At 38.7% G+C, this 23,952-nt stretch overlaps 1 protein-coding gene across 1 annotated transcript in view; it reads right to left on the bottom strand.

Annotated features, from left to right (window-relative positions):
* LOC310892820 (uncharacterized protein) overlaps window positions 1–23,860 on the bottom strand; it is a 460,614-nt gene extending 436,754 nt beyond the window's left edge. Inside the window, exons 1-2 of the mRNA XM_083821048.1 lie at window positions 8,771–23,860; window positions 7,284–7,443 (exon numbers count right to left, since the gene is read on the bottom strand). The gene's annotated coding sequence lies outside the window, so the exon portion shown is untranslated. The remainder of the gene's footprint in view (window positions 1–7,283; window positions 7,444–8,770) is intronic.
* Between the last annotated feature and the right edge of the window lie 92 nt (window positions 23,861–23,952).

Below are 23,952 nucleotides of genomic sequence, written 5' to 3'. Positions count from 1 at the left end.
CCTCTTCTAAAACAGATACTGACAAAGACTAATAGTAGATGCTGTAAATTAATCTCAGAACCCTGATGATGTCAAACCTCTTGAGCATCATATACAGTTTATGGTATGGTATCATCACAATCCTTCAATGGAATTACAGTTTGGTAACTAATCTCTCCCTATCAGTTACACTACGCAGAAACCGTGAAGTCCAAATACAAAAAGATCACAGGTGTGAATGATTGCACTTGAGTCTTTTCCACCAACCATATTTCTAAGTCTGGGAGTGATAAATGGCACACCAGTTATAAATGGGCAATAGGGTCAGTGGAACTAAAAGCTGAGAGTTCAAAGAAAAGTCACAATTCTTAAGAGTTCAGGAAAAGGCCAGAGACTGATGCTGCAACGTTTCGTTGATAGATGGCTGGAGCTGTTATACTCCAATTAGAGAAGACAGCTGATTGGCAAATAACCATGGTAACACGAACACTACAGCCTTAGACCATCCGAATCACCTTATCAGCCTGTGTTATAGCTTTCCCACATCCATGTAAAATTTTTCTTTGACAAAGACTGAATAGCCACAAATAAAATAGCCACAAGAGGTTCTTGCAATAAGGAAAAGAATCATATGAATTAAAAATAAATCACTCACATCTACAGTAGTCCACATGATGACAAAATCTGAGAGAAGAGGGACTTTGCCATTATGTCTATGAACAAGATTTATTATGGCAGACTGAAGGCCAAATCTACTTAAAAATTAGGTACCTAAAATAGACAAAATTCAGGAATTATAGTTTAGACATACAAGTTCAAAAGGCTGACCAGGAAGCAGCTTAACTAAACAAATCTGTATGCACACCTGAATCTCTGACTGGGCAAATCAGAGAAGCGGAAGGGGAAGGTGACAGCATCTTTCTTTAGTTTAACAAGCTTATGTTTAGACCATTTGCTAAGGCATTTAAAAAATGGTTTCTAGACCCCCTTCTAAGTCCTCCAGTCCAGGAGAATATCCTGTACACAAGAGCACTTTCCATCCTTACTGTGGCTGTGCAAGTGTAAAATAGAGGGATAAAAACTGATGGATCTGGAAGATGCACAGGCAGGAGGGAACTTGAGGACATGGCCATTTGCCATTATCATGCAGGAGGGAATGATAAGTTGGTTCCTTATTTCAGCTCCAATGTTACTTCTTTTTTTTAAACAACAGCCTCATGTAAAAATAATCACCGTGGTGGGGCCTGGAACAATTCTGCTTCCTGCTAGATAAGATCCAGATTCTAAATAAGCTAAGTTGGAGTCATCTCCAGAGGCTCTCCAGCTCTATAAAAGATTTGCTGAACAGACTTTCCTGGGCTGCATTTTCAGGGTTAGCTCAGATCTGGAGGCAGCAGATCTCTACAATCTTCTTGTGTCATGATCTTATATGCTTGAATTTGCAGGACCAGGGCCTAAAATTGGAAAGCAAAAGGGATCGCGTACTCTATATATAAAGAAAGATTTGCATTAGGAATTAAATTACATTTATTTTCTAAATTCTCTCCAAAATAAACAACCTTAATCTTTGCTTACTACTCTTTAATGCATCTCTGCAGTAACAAACAAACAAACGAACTTGATCTGTGTCAAATCTCTTTACAAAAGATTTTGAACAGTAATGAACTAAGATAGATATATATTTGTCACAAGATTCTTTGAGAGAGAACATGAGGAAATTTTACACGGAACAGCTATTCACACTATCTGAAAATATTCTCCAGAGATCTGTATCTGCTCCTACAATGAATTACGTAAAAGAGAAATAATTGTCCATAATCACTATCATGTTTTAGACTTACATTATGGATTAAATGTGCTACTAATACTAAAAGAATTCACCTATAAAATGAATGAAATGGCTATCAAAATTTAAATGAATTTGCCTACCTTTAAAGACTAGGATTACAATGAGAATAAGAAACACTGTTTACAACATCCAGAATATTGTTAAATGTTACTGTATTAGGTTTATTAGGTTATCAGGTTTATTAATTAGGTTTAGTACCAGTAGTAGTAGTAGGTTTCCCCTCTTAAGTCACTCCTTACCAAGAGATGAGACTCAACCCTTGTTTTTACAACTTAACTAAAAAATAATATAAATGCTCTTAAGTAAAACATTCATAAGGCAGGAAATGGGGAAATTAATTCCCTATCTCCCCTACTTGTATATACAGAATGCACAGTCTTTATGTGTTCATATAACATTTGCTACAGAGTTCACTCCCTCATTACAAATACTAAATGGGTAGCTATTCATTTTTTTCATGGCAAAGCCATTACCTTTCTTGAGCTACAGATAGCTGGAGGCTAGGAAAATATCCTTGGGAAGTATCACTGTATGCTGATACATTATATATTCTTGCTTAAGCATCTACTAGTGTCAATTGTCAGAGAGTTACCACTAGGCTACCTCGAGTTGTGTTACAGCCCCATATGGCCACACTAATAATGCCAGAACTGGTTACAGTCCTGGTGTCACAAACACAACACATGCAGCTAGTACTGGCTCCTTTATGTTCATGTGTGAGAATTGTACTTACTGTATTTATCATAGATAATCAATCATAGATATCAAGATAATTCTTACTGTATCAGTCCTTTCCAGTATGCTTTGGAAGATGTGCTTGTCTAAGAGTGAGGGGCATGCATTGATCTAGTTGTACATCTTGACATTTAACAGCATTTAAAATTTCAAATAAGCCTACCTTAGCAATCAAGCAAGCAAACCTGACTGGTGTATAAATTATCTGCAACTTAAAATGCAATGATTTTAAGTTATTTTGTCCCAAGCACTGGCTGCCCTCCTGAAGCATGCCACTGCCTGAACACTCATCTGGGCACAGCGTGGGCAGATCTTGTTTAGTCTGGTTTCCCCAGTGCTTCAAAGCCAGCAGCACAGGCAGGACAGACAGGGAGGAAGCAAACAAAGGCAGTTGGATGAGATGTCTGGGGAGGGCAGTGAGGGAATAAAGCAAGGAGGAGACAAGGATGAGAGACAAGAGAACAAGGCAGAAGTTACACGGACATCTCCAAACAGATTGATCTAGAAAAGGACAGTGGTTCCCATTCATGAAGAAAACTAAAACCACTGAAATTAGCATCTCTTCACGGAAATCCACTGCCAGACAGTCATCCTTTCCTCAGCTAAGCATTTTGTAAGTCATTATTGACTACATTTACTTTGTAGAGGAGTGTATTTTTAATACACTGTGTATGATATCACTTAACTTGCCCATGACTCCATTGCCTCCTTTTGTATTTCCTTCATTTTCCCGCTCCCTCCCTCACTGCCTACCTACCTTCCACAGCAAAGCTGAGATCTCACTGACAGCCTAACCTGCTACACATCCCCTAACTTACTCCTTGCAGGTTATCGGAGCAATGCATGGCATTTGACAAGTGTTCTGCAAGTGATACAACATGAGGGAGAGGCATGTGGTGACAGTACTACAGACTGCCCTACAAGCTAAGAGAGAAATCCTGTGGAAGATGAAGATACAAACAACAACCAAAAAAAGTGCATGTCACATCAGGATGGTGTGAAAACAAAGGCTTTCAAAGTTTGTAACTTATTCTCAATTATGGACTCAGATTCAATTCAGCATACCTCCACAGGTGGAGCACACCTCCAGCCATCAGAGATACGAACTCAAACACCTGATTTGCTTGATATGGGATTTTGCATTGCAGAGAATCCTTTTGTTCAAATTGTTCCAAAAATTAATTCTTCTCATTGATTCAAAAATGGGGCTAGAACCTTGGTCTCAAAGATCCCAAAGGTGTAACCTGATCAGCAGCTGTTTTGAGTGTGTCCAGCTCCATTGGAGCTATTCCGCTTCGCACGAACAGAGTGAGAGACATTACCTGGATAGCTGGTGGCTGAGGGATAGGAGAGATGGCAATCTCAGCCTGAACCTTAGCTTGCAGTAGGAGCTTCCATAACTGAGTTACTTGTTATTTGGCAGCAGAACATGCACACACACGTTCCCCTTTTCCCCTCTTATCTTCCACCCCTAATGTGTGATTAGGAAGATTTTTTATGAATCGGAATTAGACCAGATTTCTTTAACTGGAAAATTCTCAATCAGCTCCATTCATACAAGGCAGACATAGGGCAAATGAAAAACAGTGCAGTCACTCTGACAATTCCTATGCAGGAACAGTCTGTCAAAATGAAAACCAGAATTCAGCTTTAGATAGGTCTGTTTTTTTCCCTGACAATTTCAACCTTTGAGACCAAATTATCAATTTTCAGAGCAAAGATCAACCTCACTTCAGAGTTTAGATGTCAGAAGCCGACAACTGGTGCAAGGCAAAAACTGAACTTTGAAGTCCTGGACTTTCACTTAGGACAGCAAAAGTCCTTATCATTTGCACTTAAATGACAGTGATTTTTCTCCAAAGTACAGATTGCACTGAAGCTCTCCTGCAGAAGACTGAACTTTAACTTCCATTTTGAGAATACTGCTCAAAAAAAAAAATAAAAATACAATTCGGCACTTCAAAAGAGACGTTTGACTTATCCTTGTCTCATATGATTGCCCCTTACAGCCCTTGAGCAACTGCAGCTTTGGGAACATTTCAAAGAGAAATGCTCTAGCAACGTGTTCATTTGGTATCAGAGCAAGCAGTTAATCTGAGCCAGTAAGTGAGTCTGTAATCCACATTATCACACATTTGCAAATGTACTACTGCTTAGCTATACATGTAGCTTAGTTTTTCTCAGTCTTATTTTTAAGCCGTGGTATCTAACAAGGCTGATATTTTACAATGCAGATAAGGTGTTTCCATATATTTTTCTTCATCGACTCTGAAGAAAAAAATAGCTGCATCCATTTGGGCTATTAATGGCTGAAAGACATCATTAGCCTCTTAAAGTTTGTATTGAAATGTATTCTGTTATTCTTAAGAAAGCAATCATCCTTTATTGCAGTGAACTATAATGTGTGTATAGTTACATATCTATTATGCACAGGTGTACACTTTTTTGTTGTTGTTTTTGTTTTTTGTTTTTTTCAAATCTAAGCAACAGCACAGGCAAACAAACACACTTTGGTTTATATATACACTTATGCTCTAAAACCATTTGCCGTATTTGAAGCAAAACAGAACAAACAAACAAACTAGAATTCCCAGTGTCTTTCTGCATTCCAGTTAAAACACTTTATTATCCATACTACTTTCTTTTAAGTTCTCAAATATGCTCCATCTGACTTAAAACCTTATAGCAAGGTTACCAAGAGGAACAGAATCAGGTCAGCACATTAAACCAGATTCCTCTTTTACATCAGCTCCCAGGCAAATCTTCAGATTTTCCTTGTTATTTACAAGGACATTAAGAAGGTCTCGTTCTTTCTACCTCAGTGATTTATTCTTCCCACATGCAGATGTGGTAATTCTTTAGATGCCAGTTAATTATATGTTCTAGCAATAACAATAGGATCTTAATAGAATAACTTTGGTTTATCAACCTTATAAAAAGTTCGTCCTTTCCTTTCAGGCATCTGATTTTACTATAGGATATGTTGAATTACATTTATAATTCTTGAAATAAATTATCTAAAAAGTTCCATGTCTGACACCCTAAGACATGGCTACAAATTCAGTCATTGCTTGTACACAAGTATTTGACAATTGGCCAAAAATATTTACAAAAATAAGCTGTATTATCAGAAATACCAAAAGTTAAGCAAATATTAGAAATATAAGCAGTATCAAGTTAATCAGCGTTAGACCTGGTCAGAAGAGATGCTCTTAAACAAATATCTGCTTGTTTGTCAAATACACTTGGTGTAGCTGCAGTATTAGGGTAAAGATGTCAAATTTTGGAGGTGTTTCTATTCAGGTATTTTACACTTGCATTATGTGGACTCTATTCATAACCTTGATTTGACACAAAGCACAGAACATCTGGAACCACATGTGTTTGGCTGGCTTGCTTCATGTTGTATTGCAGAGGTCACCTCAGCTGCTTGCTGTCAGAGTCACAGCCTGGTGGTCAGAGCTCTGTCAAGTTCTTCCTCCTGTTCGGTTTCCCAGATCAGGAAACACCTTGTTCTGCCTTATTTTTCCCTTGCAGAAGCATGCATTCAGGCACCCTGTCATTCTTATTCAGAATGAACTCACAAAGCTCACACAACCTGTGAATGAAGGCAGCGAGCCTGCAAACACGTGTGCTTAAGATTGCATGCGTGAGTAGCCTCAAGGAATTCAGTCACATCATAAAGGTAAATAACAGGACCAATGCACAAGATGGAATATAACACATTATTATCACTAGAAAAATCATCAGACACCATCTCCACTATCCTGCTTGCCCTTTCCAATATTCTTCTCCTCATCCTGTCTGCTGAAGGAGACTTTGATTCACTGGGATATTAAATGTTACATGCAGTGCTATGGGATGTGAAACAGATGACTGCAGTCTGGCAGAAAGTTGTAGGTAGGCTGTAAGAAAGTTTTGAATAATTCTACTCCCCAAACAAAAATAACTAATGCAGAGAGATCTCGAGTAATTATCCAAACTTACCCAGCTTATTGTTAGAGTCATTAGTGTTACAGATTTAGGTAGGCTCAGTGATTTCAACAGGAAAATTAATCACTTACAGAAGCTTTTAAAAGAGAAGAAACCCTATAGAAAGGATCTGAGTAATCTCAGATTTACATGAGTTGATGAGCAAGTGGCAAATACACCAGTAAGTTCTGAAAGTTATTTAGGTAAAACCAGAGGTATCTGGAGATACATGGAGTATTTTAGGAGACTATTTCCTAAGTGAAATGTTCAAAACTTTATCTAAACTATAACAGAATGTGCAATTAAGGAATATGTTCTACATCAAAGATGCTAAAGTTTTCCTTAACTGTCAATTAGAAAGTCATAATTTTTCACATTAGAAAATATCACAGCAGTAGTTGTATATATGTCAACTTTCATATCTCAGCTTTATCATCATGCTGGTAGTAACCAGAACACAAGTACTAGGGTCCTGAGAAATAACAACAGGCGAATCTTGCCAATGTCACTGCTACCTAAACATGCTCATCAGCTTGCATGATTGGACACTAACTGTAAGATTAAACCAGAACAGATTCTTCCTCAGGCTGCTTTTGTTTACATTCAGGGAAAAAAATGGTTCTGTTCTTTAGCTACTTGTAGTTACATAGCCCGACAAAGGGTATTTCATAGTCTTCCTATACAACTTGCTAGTACATTTATAAGATACTGCTTACTTGGCTGGAAAATCCCTTAGGAAAACTCTTACCTTATGTGGAGGAGACAAATTAAACTCAAGTTTGCAGCTTGAGACTTTTTTTTTCCTTCTAAGGATGAATTTATCTCTTTTCAGTTCAGTACCTCTGCTCTCTTCTGACCTAATTTTGTCTGTGATAAATGCCAGGGTTTCAGTGGCGTCACTTGAGCTCCTGTAAGAAAAGAACTGAAGTAAAAAATGAATGCACTCAACATTCCTGCTCTGACTGATTGCTTGTCAGGACACTAAAAGCCTTGCAAGGCTATAGGTGAGGTAAAGCCTCAGAACTGCCATTCTTTAGACAAAATTGCATTTCAGTTTTCTACTAATTATTCTGTACCGACATAATGAAGTTAAAGCTCATTCAGACTAAACAGGTCTACAGTTCGTATAGGCCTGATACAGCGTGTTTTATAGGATTCATTCCCAGGGGTATTGCACGGCTAGAGGACATTCAAATTAAATTTCAGCCTTGGTTTAGACGGGAGAAAGACAACAATTGCATTCTACTGAGAGGCATTGCGAAGCACAGCTGGCCAAAGTTTCTCATTTTGACTGCTTTCTTTTTTTTCCTTACCCAAGCACCTTACAGGCAATGTTTTTGAAATAGCACGAATGACTTAGCACAGCTGCATCTGCTCTTGCAGAAGTGGGTATGAAATGACCACGGGAGGTGTCTGGTAGCTTGCCATCTCTACCCTTCTGGTTGGATGCTGAGGTGTGGTCAAGGACCTACTGCCAAAGCCCATGCTGCAGAATGAGGTGAGCAGGAAGGACCAGGCGTGTCAGGGGACAGAAACATGAAATCGTCTGTACTGGGTGAGGCCAAAAGCACTTCCAGCCCCATACTCAGCTCCTACCATTAATCAATAACGAAACCTAGGTGAAATTTCAGGGCAAGAACGTAGTAATTGTTCCTCTACTGTATGCTCCCAGCTTCTGACACTCCATGGCCTTGGGGCTTGCTGAACTAAAAGGTGTTTTTTCCAAAGCTACCAGAAAAAAGGGCTCGTTGCTCAACCATGCTAAACTCCTCCCAGGCTTGCAGGACTCATTTAGCTTTACCTCAACAAGAGAAGCATTCCTCATAGAGCAAAGAATTGAGTAGGAGGGGAAAAAACATAGAAAGCAAATCAGATAAACTTAGAATCATGTGTAATAAAACATTTAAGGAAGAAGCTTTTCTTTAGAAGCTGTCCCAAAGTAAGTAGCACCTCATGAAACGGTGGAGGGACAACAGTTAAATACGTGGCTGCATGATACATACACTTAACAACGTAATAAAAACATTGTTAAAGGATTTCTTACAGTAGAAATTACACCAAATTGTGCTACTTTAGCACCACTACGCAGTTCAGTGATCCAAACACTCCAAAGTATTTTCAACTTGCCAGAAAACACGCAAGTATATGACCACTCTTCTGAGGTCTCGGTTTGCCAAGCAGCTGAAAATTTGTTACTTAGGAACAAACTCCTACTAACAAAAGAAGACATCTTACCTGATGTGCACAAGAACAAAAGTCTGCTAATGCTGTTAACAGACACTCAGTTCACATGAGATGAACTAGAAAATACTTTCATCAGAAGAACAAATTATTCTCCATTAGAACATCTCCATTCTTGCTACAATGCACCTTCATATGCCTCTGAAAATAGGAAAAAAAAAAATGTAACCTTATTTTTAAAGGAATAGGATTATCAGATCTCCAAACTAATGACAAAATGCAGTATTATATACATGTTAAGAGTACAGCGTTTCCCAAGCCTACATGATAAAATTCCGTAATGTCTTTAAAGGTTTACAGAGTCTCTGAAAAGACAATATTTACTAATTATATATTGCTTCTGATGTTCAGATGCCCAAGTGACAACTTAAAAAAAAAAATCAATCAATATTTAAAACAATATAGCTACAGCTCTTCTTTACTTCATTATTGCTAAAAAGATGGCTGAATTCACATGACTACTGCAAAACTGTGTGCACACACACATTACTTGGGGACCATCAAAACCTGTAGACCTACATAAAAATGCTTAAGAAAGTTTTTATTGTTCCCATTCTTTCTTCTGAAAGAAGGGTAGACAGCTTCCGTACACCCTATTGCATAATCATTTCATCTCCAAAAAGCATTTGGATTTTCAAAGATGGTTAAAGGAAATTAAGTGTTGTCCCACAATGTCAATGATACTGAGATGTTTAATGTAGTAGCATCTCTTTTGAAAGCTCACCTAAATTTAAGAGAAGTTTTAAAAGGTATAGGCATATTAATTATTCTCTCTTACACAATCCTTCCCCATTTCTTACAGAGCATTTAAATACCTAAGCCAAATAGAAATCAGAGTCCTCTTTACAAAAGCACCCCGACTACAGAGAACTTCACAGAAGACGATCAGCTTTGGGAAAAAAAAAAAAAAAAATGCTATGGACATCTTATCTTTACTCAATTTCTCCACAGGTAACTTCAGCACCCTAGATATTTTTCCAGCAATGAGATTTAAAAGACTCACTCAGTGCTTCATTCACTTCTGAAAACACGATAATATTTTCTAATATTATTTATTTAAAATAAATTTTAATATTACTTACATAACATACAACCAGTAACAGAATGCCAGTTATGGAAAAAATAGCAGTAATATCTGCAAAACTTCAGATCGTTGTTGTTAAATATCTTCCTAAATTTGATACTCTTTCTATACACACTTTTTAACTTATATTTGAATTGTTCTGGCCCTTAAGACTTTTCCTCAAATTGCTAAATAGGATTTCAGAAAAAGATGTCAGGGTTGCAGTAGCGGAGGGAAAAGAAAATCACATTTTACATATATGTGCCATGTTGTTCTCTGCCTTCCATGATTAATTATAGAGCTGATAGGATTTCCAGAACTGAGATTCCTAAGACAGTGCTCTTTTTCTCCACATTGAAATCTAAAGGGCAAAAAACTCTGGAACTAGAGGAGGAAATGTCAGTAGTACAGTCAACACTACTTTCTAAAGCAAGTTACTGATAGAGAAGGAATTGAAATTATTACTATTGTTATTACTATTATAATCATTATTAAAAGATCGTAGGGGATGGGTTGTCTCCATTCTTTTATACCACCTACTTCCAAGAGGAGTTTGCATGGTGGTTTGACCTACTATGGCTGCGGAACTAGAAGCAGCTAATTCTGACACTGGTGATGACAGCAGACTTTTTCCTCTTTTCCCTGTCCTTCAGGAGGAGAGAAGTACAACTAAATAAGGACTAAACGCTGGATCCCAGAAGCAGTTGTCACTGAATGGTCATTTCAACAAGGCTGTTTTGCACTGGTATCCAAGCTGCTGCTGCTGTTTATGCAAACAGTGATCTACAGTAGTGATGCAAGAAGCCATGCACAAAACAATTTGGGTCACTGGAATCCTGCAGTTCACTGGGGACACACAAAGGCTCTGACTAAGGGAAGAAGGTACAAACTAAAAGCTGAAACCGACACTTTAAGTCTCACCTTTATCTTTAATTTTTACCAGAAATAAAAAGCTTGGCTGAAAATTCCTTTTTTGCACAAAAATAGCTAATAGCTCAGCAACTCCTTACGGTGCCCACACTCCAATAATTTTAATATTGGCATAATAAAACTCAATTTTAATTGATTTTTACATTCCAGTTATTCTAAAACTAATGTTATTCTACTTAAAACTATATTTTCAAAAATATTTCCTTTCACATTACCTACAAGATGATAATGCTATCCAAGAGAAGAACAGAGATCAGCCTTGGATTGTGAGTATATCAGATACTGAAGGCTAAGCAACACTCTGAAACATGATTCCGTTCCACATAGCCTTCCAAAACTTACAAACTTGGATTTCAACAGTAATTATATACATTTCTCAGTTTCTTTTATACTTTTTGTTTCATTATTTTTCAAAGTGATGTTTAAGAATATTTAATATTCAAAAAAATGAAAACAAAATATTTAAATCATTTTGTTTGCATATTTTCAAAGCCACGAATATCTTCAGACATAAATGTGTTGATTATCAGCTTTCAAGATGGAACCACCAAGTCTTTGCAAACAAACCTGATCCTACAGCAACTCATACCCATCCAGAATTCTTAAAATGCAAGTCTGCAGGTTTTTGTCTTTTGCTGAGCGTGCAGTATATTCTATGTTCTCCTTTGTGGAGGAAGAATCAGAACACACACACACACACATTTTGTGCTGAATTCCAGACTATGGGCAACTACTTTGTCTAATCTGTAGGAGGAACAGATGAAGACTGGCTTGATGGTGCACAGTCACGACTTATTTTTAACATCTCTCAGGCTTTCTTCTAGCTTATCTAGAAGCTCATGGTTGTATAAGTAAGATTCAATACCCCGATCAGAAATTAATTCTTCAGTCACATGGCCTAACATTATTTGTCTTTATTTCTGCTCAGCTTCTTTTCTGTACACTTGGGAGGACATATCTTTTACCACCATCTTTAAAAACTAGAAGATGTTGAGGTAGCCATTCACTTTTATTGCTAATGATGTTAGGACACTGTCTAACAGCAGAACTTTCCTCCTCAATTGGTGGGGTTTCAAATGCATGTGTTAGCGCTACCCAGCAGGTGACAATGAGACTATACATCTTCAAATTCTGTGTCCCTCCCTGCCACAAGTGTCAGGTCCAACAGCCCAAGGGCTGTATTTGCTTAGGGAGGTGTGCTCATGAACTGTGACAGATACTTCCATCTCTGAAGCTGAAAGCATGTTTCCAGGCAATGTACAATCAGCCTTTTAGAGCAGGAATAAGAGAGTGGGAATCTATGTTTCATACTTTCATAGCCCCTCATTACATCATATCCCATTAAGATTTTTCCAAGTGTATGTAATTTTAGACCATGCAGGTTACACTACAAGTTCCCACTGAACGTTTCCATTACAGCTTAAACTTTGCTGAACGAACCACACAGAATATGCCTTGACACACAAAGTGGGAATGGTTCTGCACTGGGTTACTTCCACCACACAAGACAGCGAATCAGTACAGACATCTCACAGCAGTCTAGAAACAGCTTAACATCAACAAAAACACATACTGTGACAAAAATAAATAAATAATAATAATAATAATAATAAATTACTGCACTTCCATTCTGTTACAAAGCGTGCATATATCTAGTGGTAGTGTAAGGAAAGGTAAGATATTGTTTGGAGTTTGTAAGAAATGCTGTTTTGATCTCCCTTCTCTGAGCACTGTAAATACTCCTTTAGGAAATAAACCTATATCTCCATTTCGCCTTGGGTAGTCATAGGTTGCTCACTTCAGGTTAAACCCAATAAATTTGCATAAAAAGCTCTGACAAACAATCCTTTGGATCAGTTCACCAAGGACAATACAAAAAAGTAAAAAAAGTCTTTCTCAGTACCACCTCAACAAGGCACAAAATGGGAGCTGTTTAAAATGATCCCAGGTTTTACCATCTTGCGCCCTTCCAGCTGCAGTGACACCCTGAGAACGGACAAAGAAGCAAGCCAGCAGTGCCCCATGCAATCAGAGAGCCGAAGAGTCAGGCATGGGGACGGGTTGCCCAGGGAGGTGGTGGGGCCAACATCCCTGGGGGTGTTCAAGGAAAGGTTAGACGCGGTGCTTAGGGACAAGGTTTAATGGGTGACATTGGTGGTAGGGTGATGGTTGGACCAGGTGATCTTGAAGGTCTCTTCCAACCTTAATGATTCTGTGATTCTATGACTGCAGGCACCAACTCCATCCTTCACTTTCGGCAAACTCCCTGAGTGTTTGGTAATGAGCAACTGAAGGAAGTTACTGCTCCTTTTCAGCAAAGCATTTGGAAGTGGAACTACGGGAAAAGCTCAGTGCCAGAAGTATGGCATATTCCCTTCTGTTCAGTGCCAAGGTTTTGATAGAGCGTGCTGGCAGCTGAGGATAGTTGTCAGCCCTCGAGCTTCCCATGTGCAAATTGACAGAAGTCCATCGTCACCAGGCTGACAGCCGCGTGACGTGGTGCCAGCAATCCGCAGCGTGACATGGCCGAGGGAGAAAGGCAGAGCTCCGCAGAGCAGGTAAAAGAACATCTTCAGTCAAGAAAGCAGGAGGGGAAGCAGCAAGCACAGAGCAGCTGCTGCGTTAACAAAACTCCGACACCACAAATGGCCCAGTGCTGGCCTCCGCTCCGCAGCTCTCGCGGAGTGCTGTGACTTGCAATCAGGAGAAGAATATTTATTACAGCAAGAAAGAAAAATGCGACAGTCCAGGTCTTAAGAGTTTCGTTGTTTCGGTGTCTTTTTTAAACTTCACCTTGATATAAGAAAAACTGACTATCAGAGAAATTTTGTGCTGTAAACTTGTCTGCTATTTAATAGGGCAAGTTTCAGTAAACAAACGTGTACATTCTTTCCTGCCCATATGACCTCATACACTGAAAAGTTAAAGGAAGAAAGAAAATTTCAGAAATCCTAAAAGCACACGTGGAAAGGAGAAACGCTCACAGGAAAGCTCTTGTATATGTGATACAGCAGACCCAAATTCCATCCATCTTTATGATTTTAACCACGAGTACATCTAAATACCCCAGGTTCCCTACCACGTTGTCACAGTCGTGTTTTGCAGTGCTCTTCTGGCCTTACACACATGGGATTGAGTGACAAAGAGAAGCAAACATTGAGCACAACTTAAATTCATCAGAAATGAAAAAGTCACCAGCAGTCCTAGTCCAAAAAATCAAAAGAGACTAATTGTACCTCCCAATAGGTCCAGCAAATAACAGGACTCTGTTCTATAACTTTTGTTCCCAACACAATTTTTCATTTTCACATCTCTGTAACGTGCAGGTCGCAGGGTTTTGTGTAGAAGGAACTCTTCATTGTCCGTGGGATGAAGAAACTTGCAACATGTGCCAGAGGAAGGGCAAGCACAAAGGCAAGACACTCAAAGGACATAAAAACCTCTTTGGGGAGAGTTTTCTTTCTCCATTCAGGCTGCTGCTAAAACCCTTGCTAGCTTCATTAGTAGTCAGTGATGCAGAAGGTAAGGCAGAAGGCTCTTTGGGAATGTACCCAGCCCAGCAATACATGCTGAGCACCTGAACTCGTGTGCTAGCAGCCAGAGCACTGCTCTTCTGCACCTCTGGACACAGCAGAGCAGGGCCCCTCACTCTTTTCCCATCCTCCCTTCATCAGAAAGTGGCCCTTGCCTGCCCCTAGCTTGGCAGCCCTGCAAATGGAACCAAAGCTGGCTGGAAATTAGCTCAGTGTATGCTGACATACCACTCTGGAGAGCCTATTTAAAAGGTTAATAACTTTTAAAATCCAATTAGAAAGTCTAATTAGCTAAAGTAATCTTTGGTCTACCTACTTAATCTCAAACAAGGTGAACGCAATAAAGATTAATCTCATCTTCATGTTTTACTTAGGCACCAAATAGGGTGCTGCAGATTGCTGACCACCTGTTTTCAGGTAGGCACAGCAAAGAGACCACATTCACAGCAAGTTCAAATACAGCAGAAGAGCTCAAGCTGCAGAGCTGATATACCAAGTGGGATGCTGACACATTAGTCCTTACGGGTGGGTATGGGACAATACCATACGTACTAGAACAGAGGCAAAATTGCTATTTTTGAAACAGCTGCCTTTGCATCTTGGGTCAAAATTACCTGATTTGATAGGAACAGTAGCAGTTAAAATACACTTCCCAAAATTATAGACAGCAATTGTATTTTCTTCAGTCCAGTATCTCTGTGGAATTTTTCCTTCATGACTTTGACCTAGTCAGATCGTTTTGTGTTCACTGTTGCTTCTTCACATGTATGTATTTCCAAACAGGTGAGAAGCCTGTTAGTTACTACACCGCTAGCTAATTGGTAAATGGGTCTGGGCATCCCCGGAAACCCTGTCCAACAGACTGTTCCTTCTCTTTCTTGCTAGACATCAATATCCATCATAAAAAATAGCTGAAATAACTGTTTTCATAAAAATGTAAAGAAAACTCCAAAGTTCCCAAAGATTTACAGTGCGTGGCTATCCTGAATCCATTCAGTACACAGCCCCAAGGTAGACAGATTACGTTGACAATGTCAGATTACTTTTAAACACCTTCTAATAAGCTATCCTTGATTCTCTTGTTTACGGGCACCCCAGGGTCCCAGAGAGCCCCACCAGGTTCCTGGGGATGCTCCTGGAAGCCCATGGACCCTGCCGAAGCCACATTATTGGTACAAACCAAAAGGTGCGTTTCAGAGCAAAAGGACCAGTCGCCATGCTCCCAACATTTTAAAATCCGGAAGCTGTTCAGTATGAGTGGCGACATTACCACAGCAATGAGAGCAACCCACCGAAAGAAGCTGCCTGCTGCACCACAGCTAATCACTGGAGGCTTTATGTTAAAATCCACACCTCATTTCTAACCCAGGCTAGGGAGAAAGAAAGGGAAGAAATTGTGATTCACACAGAGGCAGCAGCAAAAAGTGCAAAATTATTTTCCCTTGCTATGGCCAGAGGCAGGTAGGAAATGCCAAAACAAAATAACGTCTATGAGACCTAAAATAAATAAATACATAAATGAATAAATAAAGTGACCGATAAAAACAAATTTGTTTGGTTCTGATTTAGGCAGTTAGGCGGCTTCTAACGCCCCCAGCGGCTCAGGTGTCCAAGCACGAAGCACACCGTCCCCGAACTGCGTGCAGCGCCCGGCTGCGGCCCGAGCAGGGAGGCCGGGAGCCGGCCCTGCGGCCTGCCCGGGGAAGCGGCGAACGAGGGGCTCCGGGCGGGAGGGAGCCGAGCCCCGCTGCCCGCGGGCGGCCAGCAGGGGGCGGCCCCGGCCCGCACACGGGCGGCGGGAGCTGCCCGGGCCGCCTGGGCCTGGGCCGGGCCCCGAGGCGCACTGCTGGGCTGCTGCTGCCGGCCCGCGGCCCCGAGGTGGGAGAGGGCCCCCAGCCGTCGGTCTGGGCTTTCTCCTCGCCCAAAGCCGCGCTCTGCTGCGTGTACATCTCCACAGACGGAAGAAGCTGAAAATATTTCGGGGTCTTTTTCCCCCGGGGTTAAAAACCAGATGAGCAGTAGTCTCGGTCTCTGAGGAAAGCATTCACGGCTTTAACTGAGAGCTGCACTGGTGTACTCCAGGCCTCAGCAGTCTCTCTTTTCCCTGAGAAAATACATCACCACAAGTACACCAGGCATCGAAGTAAACCAAGCTAGTCCAGACAAAACACCGGCACCATAAAACCTGCAACATGAAAGCATTGCAAATAATATGCATGATTTATACGATCAAAGAAAAGCTATCCAAATTAATGCAATCATTTTAAATGACTAGCTATATAAGGCAGCTGAAAAGCTTAACAGGAAAATGCTATTAAAAATATATAACATATAGACTGTCACTGAGAGTTGTGGTGAAAACTTCCAGATTTCTAGTGTAGGGAAACAGACAATTTCAGATAAGAAATAGAAACTTTTCAAATATCATAATACAGTATGTGAGAGTTTGGTCAAAACTGAACAAATAGGAAACTTCAGATAAGTTGTATCGTACTGCTTGCTGTCAGGCTGTTGCCATGTAAGGTTTTTCAGAAAACAAAATGTTTCAGTTTCACATATCGGTGTTCATTTGCAGTCTGTCTTAAGTCATTTTAACATCAGCATTCTTTCTCTGGTGTAAGCCCACCTTAATGCTGAAATGTGTAACTCAGGGACTTAACACATAGAAGTAGCTTCCTATATGCAACCTGATAATGTCCTACACAACCCTTCTGTACGTGCCAAAGATGCAGGCTGCCGGTGGATAGGATCATCAGCACTGCGCTCACTTTGCCAGCATGCTGGCCCTGGAATTGCCATCCTGCTGGTGACACAGGGGAATAGAGGGGATGGATGGCATATGGACAGCAATTCCTAGAAAAAGAGGGGGCTTCTTTCAGCTACTGGCATTATTCCAGCTTCCTGAAATGGCACGCCCGACTCATCCAAAACAAGCCCATTTCCCCTCCCTCTTCTACAGAAGGGAGCCCTCCTCCTCCTCTCATGGCAAAATCCAGCTTTACCTACATCGCTGAGATACCTTCTGCACAAAGGGCATGAGGTCGATCAAATGCAAGATGAGAGAATGTAGCAGCCTTCACTCTCTCCCACTCTGCAGAAATCCTGAAGGAATATCTGTTCATTCACACATCTGAGTGTTTCTGTGGTGGGTAATGCCTCTAATTTCTTTTTTGATCTCTACTGGGATGAAACTCCACAATACTTTCACTCTGGAAAGATGTTTTAGACTATAGCACTTGGGAGCCATCAGTATTTACTCACAGTCTGGCACTTAATTTTATAAATTCTTTGTACAGCACCCTTTTGTAGAAGGCTTGTAAATAGCATTAATAACAATCAGCACACCATTTAAAACCAAATTCAGTCTTAATAGCAGAAATAAAACATAACAGACTAGCTTAAACTGGCTATGTTAAAAGCTTCTCTTAGCTAGAGCTTACCATTCTTCCGTGGCCATGTTAGACAGACCTATTTTAAGACTCTATGCCAAACAACTGCTTTCTCACCCAAAAGAGGAACATTATAGTCTGCCATGAGTCCATTACTTTGTTTTGCAAGTGTTTTTGTTTGGGGAGGAGAGAAGAAGTAATTACCAAGTGAGTAAGATGGAGGTAACAGCAAAGTTTTTCAAATTCACTGAACTTCTGATAGACAACAGCCGCCTGAACTCATTATACATTTTTTTGTTTGTTTTTTTTTTTGTTTTTGCAAATAACCAAGAACTGACATCATTTATATTACAAAAGAAGCCTCTTTAAAGCAAATATATATATAAAGCAAAAATACTCATAAAATTACTACAGAGAAGATAAAAAATACATCATAAATACTTTTCAGTGAGTATTTTTAGCCTACTTCAAGAACAAAGACAGAAGAATAAACATCTTATCTATGCAATCTGTTGTCCCTAAGAGATTATGGCCAGCCTTAAGACTTGTCAGATTTACCTAGTAGCTTCTATTTCTTAGAAAAGATACTCAACTTTCCAAATCTTGTTGGGCGCTGTGTCAAGGGAAAAAGAAATATTTTACTTTGTTCCTAATTAGAAAACATCATTATGTCTCTTCTCTGTCAACTATGATGTGCATATAATTAGGCCTATCATTTTCCATTTCAGTTAGACAATTTTACAGAGCATAAAGGACTGAAGTATTTTAAGAAGCCTAGAAACACAGATATCGTGGCATCCAGTGGCAAAAGTAATGATGGCAGTACTATTTTAGTCGCCCCGTTCATTTGAATAACTGAAATTCACTGGACCAAAAAGGGGGGGGAGAAAATGATGACTCAGTTCTTAAAACACAGCAGCACAAACCCTCATATGCAAAGTATACTGAGGACTCCATTCAAGAGATGGCCAATGAAGTGCGAAGTATTCTCTGTCATCTGTCCAAATACCTTGCAACAACCACCCTGACAAACTAGAATCACCATCAGCTGGAAGTGGAACACTTCTCCGTGGCAAATACAATGGGGTAGGTCTTAATCTCAAATTCAAAGGTTTTGAAGATAACAAATTCTCCTTCAAAAATTCAAGGGGTGATTGTACACATTCCAAAGCAGAACTTACTCGTTAAACATAAACCATGAGCACAGAAGGAAGGAGGTAAGACTTTTGACCATCCAAACTCAACTCAGAATACCAAAAACAATAATCTCTCCCTCAAAAAACTGTTATTGTTGTTGGGTTTGTTTTTTTTTTAATGTTTTATTTTGGGGGAAGGTATGTTTCTTTTCTTTTTTACCCCCTCTCCTTTTATTCATTTATTTTCATAAGCTATCTGCTTCATGAAATGCAAAACTTAAAAAAAAACTTTCCAAAAAAGCTTCCTAAACAGCTTACAAGAATAAATTATGCGGGGCTATTAAAATTTATAAGATTTCCAGTTACATTGATAAAGGTTTCTCTCAAAAACCTAACTCTCTAATCTCTCCCCTGAAAAAACATGAGCTTTTTCAAACTGCATTACTTAATTCTGAATTATTTTTCTTAGAACTTCTTACATTACAAAAAGTTTTTTGTCCTAATCCATATAAAAGTTTATTATGTTTATGTAGTAATTCCCTCCAATTTATAATCCCATATTATCTATAGAAACAAAAAGAACACACACACACCCTCCGCCCCCAAAAAGTAGCACCACTCCCCACACAGATTAAGGTCACAGACAAAATACACATTTTGTTCCTTGAAGGAAGCCTACAGCAATTACTGTTTTCTACATGTTGACTACAGGTCCATGAAATACAAATGGATTCAGAGAACTTAAACACAGATAATGAGGAAAAAAATCTCACAAAGCAATAGGATATACCTGGATACAGAACACACATAGGGTAGGGAATATGTGGATACCATCTAAAACCCACACAGCAAGAAAGAGCAGCTTTTTGCCAAAGACTATGTTTGACTACAATTTTAAGAGCTCTAGACAAAGCATGAAGATCAAATTCAATGTTAGGCACAGCATCTACAACCTTCATAAACCTGAATATAGTACTATGATAGTCCCTCACACTGCTAAAACACTCAGCCTCTCAAATACCGAGTGTTACCAGAAGGTACGTGCGCGGACTGGGGCATTTTACCTAGAGAGCCTGCACATACATACACACCACAGCAGTTCCACGGAAAGAACTCAGGTACCTGTAGAGGGGAAATGAGTTTACACTCATGAAGAGGTTACACTGACAAGGGGACGGAAGCAGAAGCAGCAGAAATGGAAGCAGAAAAATCCTGGTTCCATACCACTAGTTCTACCTGGTAATGAAGACATGGTGGTTAGACAAGGTAATGTAAAAGTAAATATTAACCAAACTAGAAATCCTGGAAAGTGGATATTCCAGCGACATGCAGCATCAGGGCAGGAGGAAAAAAAAAAAAAAAAGTAAAAACAAGGATGAAAGTAACATGGAGCCAAAACCTTTATCTGAGAAATACTTCAATTAAGATGTGAAGGGGAGAGACACAGGATGAGCCTTACCCTTCATATTGATAATGAATCCAAGCAGTGAACACTATCCTGAAAATAAGCCCATCTCACTACTTATTTCCCAGTCTGTGAGAAGGGGATTTGGGTTGATTCTTGCTACCAGGAAACAAGCCAAGCTGTTCTCTCCAAGTACTGCCTCAAGAAGCCGTTTCTGGGAAGCGAGAGTCTCTGTCTGTGACTTACAGGGAAGATCTCAATGGAGAAAGAAGTTCCTAACCAAGTTCAAGATTTTAAAGACATGACAGTAAAGTTGGAGTACACATGTACGTTAGCAATGGTTGGAATTAGGGAAGAAAAAAAAAAAAAAAAGCATGTGTTTGCCAAAGCTTTTTGGCTTGGCTCCCATAAGAATCAAAACTGAAATAAAAGGGCTAAGCCAAGCAGGATGGAAACACAATCAGATGAATATCGATACTGTTTGTTTGCCTACAAAGAGGCAACGATCCTTATAACAATCTTAATTCATAACAATCCTCATGAATTAGAGTGTTTTCAGTTAGAAGCTCATCCATCAAGCCTTGGATTTCAAATGATCTTCAGGGACATAATACATAAAAAAAACCTGGATATCAGTCACAAGAAAAAGAATTCTGTTTTGTTTGAAAGAACTCAAAAGGGAAGAGATTCCACCTATCACATTTTGCTAAAAGACCTCTTTGGATAAGAGCTTTTATGTATCTATTAATCTCCGTTCAAGGAGCAATGCCATGACTGATACTCCCCTCCCTCCCCCCTTTTTTAATCATTCTAGACAAAAACAGAATATATATTTAAAAGATTTATGTACATACATGTTAGAAAATGCTGCATAAATTAGTCAATTTATTATATACTTGGTACAGTATATAATATAGTGGTACACTCTTTCAACAGCATTCTTAACTTTTGTTTATATAAGGCCTCCCACAAACATTTGGATTCACTGTATTTTGAAGGAAAAGAAACAAAAGGAAGAATATGAAAAATCACCATCATGTCTTTTTTTTTTTTTTTTTTTTTTACTCGTTGGACAATATCAGACTGTCCTGTGTGCTACTGTTCACACCAGGTACTTTTCTGGAGCAGCGGTTTTCATATGCATGTCAGAGTAGCCTAAAAATAATCTGAAAGATATTTAGGTGTAATACAGACATTATCAGTTGGTGTTTTTTTTGTTTTGTTTGTTTGTTTTTTAATGTTTGAATGTGAAACATATGCTTTTGACTGTGCTCACACCTCACGCTTTCTAGAGCAAATCTGTTCATTGTATCAGTCATTCACTGCAGTTAAAGTACATCTGTCCACAAAGCCGTGGTGACTCAGTAATAAAGTACTAGTCTATACCCTTGTGTCTGGAGTGATTTCAAGATGATCATTTCTAACAAATACATATTCACTCCATCAGTCCTCTTTGTTCACATTAATTCTCCTGTTGCTGATGGTCTTCTAAGCTGGAACTAACATCTGCAATCACAGCTTTAACTAGGAACAATAAGATTTCCGATACTACCAAAATATCAATGGATGTGCAACAATATTACAGGTCACCTAAAAAGAAGTCACGTGAGTGAGGAAAAACAAAAAGGTACATAACAAAGACTGCAGTGTCTTCAGGGTCCTCCACTGTATGAAGCAAAATCTGGAAAAAAAAATACCCTTGCATTTAGTTCCTGGTGCTTTATAAACAAGTTTGGTTTAAATTCCCTTAAAGTGAATTCCTGTATAATTGAAACAGCCTCAAAAATGCCACATTTTCCATTTTGAAGAGAAAAAAAATCTACACATTGAAGCCAAATGAATCGTATGCTACTACCTTTAACAGTTGCGCTAGGCATTGTGAATCCAAGCTCTCTTATTTCAGTGAAAGAAGCTACCTTTTAAGACAATATAGTATGTTAATGATTTAGCTGAATGTTTAGATCCATACAGAATACTTAAGAGATATCAAAATAGTAAAATACATATATATTTACTTCTACTCTACTGGACAGATCTTCTTAGTTCTACTCAAAATTCAACAGTCATTAGAAAATTAATACATATTTATCTCGTGTATTATGACCTATGATGGATTATTTTTGCTTGCTAAGAAACTGAAAAAGCTGAAACTAAAATAATAATAATAATCTTGTCCTTGTTTACATCTTTATAATTTAAATATCTTACATATTCTTCCCAAGTGAAATATTTTCTTCCTCTTTTTACCTTAGAAAGAGTGCCTTTTCTCCTGTGTTTGACATGGGAGATTAAACAGATGCTGAGGTTAGCTGGTTCCTGAAGGGTTAGAGGGGAGTTTTCCTTACAATTTTTCACAAACATTTGAATTCAAAACCTGTTAGCAATAAAGAAATTAAAGTCCTCTTTCACTCTTAATTGTTTTTTTTTTTTTTTTTACCATTGCTTAAAAAGGCAAAGGACAAATTTAATCTGTTCCAAACCTTGTTTAAAAATACATAATGCCAAGTAGGCATATTATTCAGATTCAGATGGAAATGAAACAGATGCAGAATGTGACATCCTTTAAAATGCATCTTCACCCTTTTCATAATATGTGTATCTTTTTCCTTGAAAGGTCAAATTTCATAGACGTACTCATACCTACAAAAGAAAAGGCTCCTGAGTAGTACTGTCCTAAAATAGGAAAATACCCCTGAAAAAAACTTTGAAGTGAAGCCCACATTCTATTTACTCTATATACAATCCAGTGTATCTCAAGAGTGAACAAATTTCAAGACTGACATGTGCTAAGAGTGAATTCAGCCTCTTCTTGCATGTGAGATGCCTACATTTATTCCCACTACACCTCGAGGTGATCTGAATTCAATCAATCTTTCCCTCCCTCTGTTATTTTGTTAGCAGAAATTAGAATATTCTCCACTTGAAAGCCTGTAATAAGAAGTTGAATACTGCTCCAATAAAACATACAAACAAATATTCACATATTTTACTGTTCTAATACAAAATCTTCTCTATAAAGAATAGGAATCAAAATAGTGTCAGGTAACAGGATTATTTAAGGACATGTTACATTTCTTTTTCCACAAAACAATTAAATTTCTTCATTAAAACCAGACAGTATTTGAGTTCTACAAAACAAGCCCTGTAGATCTTTTCTTTCACTTCCGACAGAAATTTAATTAGGACACACACAAGGTTTCGGAGATACTTTGTTGCAACAACAGCAACTCATTTCAAGTAAGGAATTAATGAAAGGTTTTATTTCTGGTCACTTACATAACTAAAATACCAATTAAAAATAACCAACCCCCTAATTAACCCTTAAGATTCACAAAGTCCATTTTTTCAAAACCTGTATTTCCTCTACTCAAATCAATTTCTAAAAATTTTGCACAGCAGTTGTCATAGTTCTACTGAAAATAGTTTTTTTTTCCATTTTTTTTTCTAAGAAGAAAAGGAAGGTGCCATTTTTGTTTTGCTTCAGAAGCCAGTCCTTGCCATCAGAATAGATGTGGCATGGCCACACACACGCCAAAGTGTTCAGGTGCAGTATCACACAGATCAGAAAAGAATATACAAAAAAACAGTGTATAATACCGTGACAGGTATTCAATATATTCACATACAGTAATCTTTGACTACCTGCAACTAAACTGGCCATAAATTCTGAAGAACCTTGTCTACAAAATTGAGTTACCCACCAATATACTGTCTCTCTTC

This window comes from Anser anser (genome assembly GCF_964211835.1).
Source record: "Anser anser genome assembly, chromosome: 1".
NCBI lineage: Eukaryota > Metazoa > Chordata > Aves > Anseriformes > Anatidae > Anser > Anser anser.
This window is presented reverse-complemented; position numbering and strand designations above follow the sequence as displayed.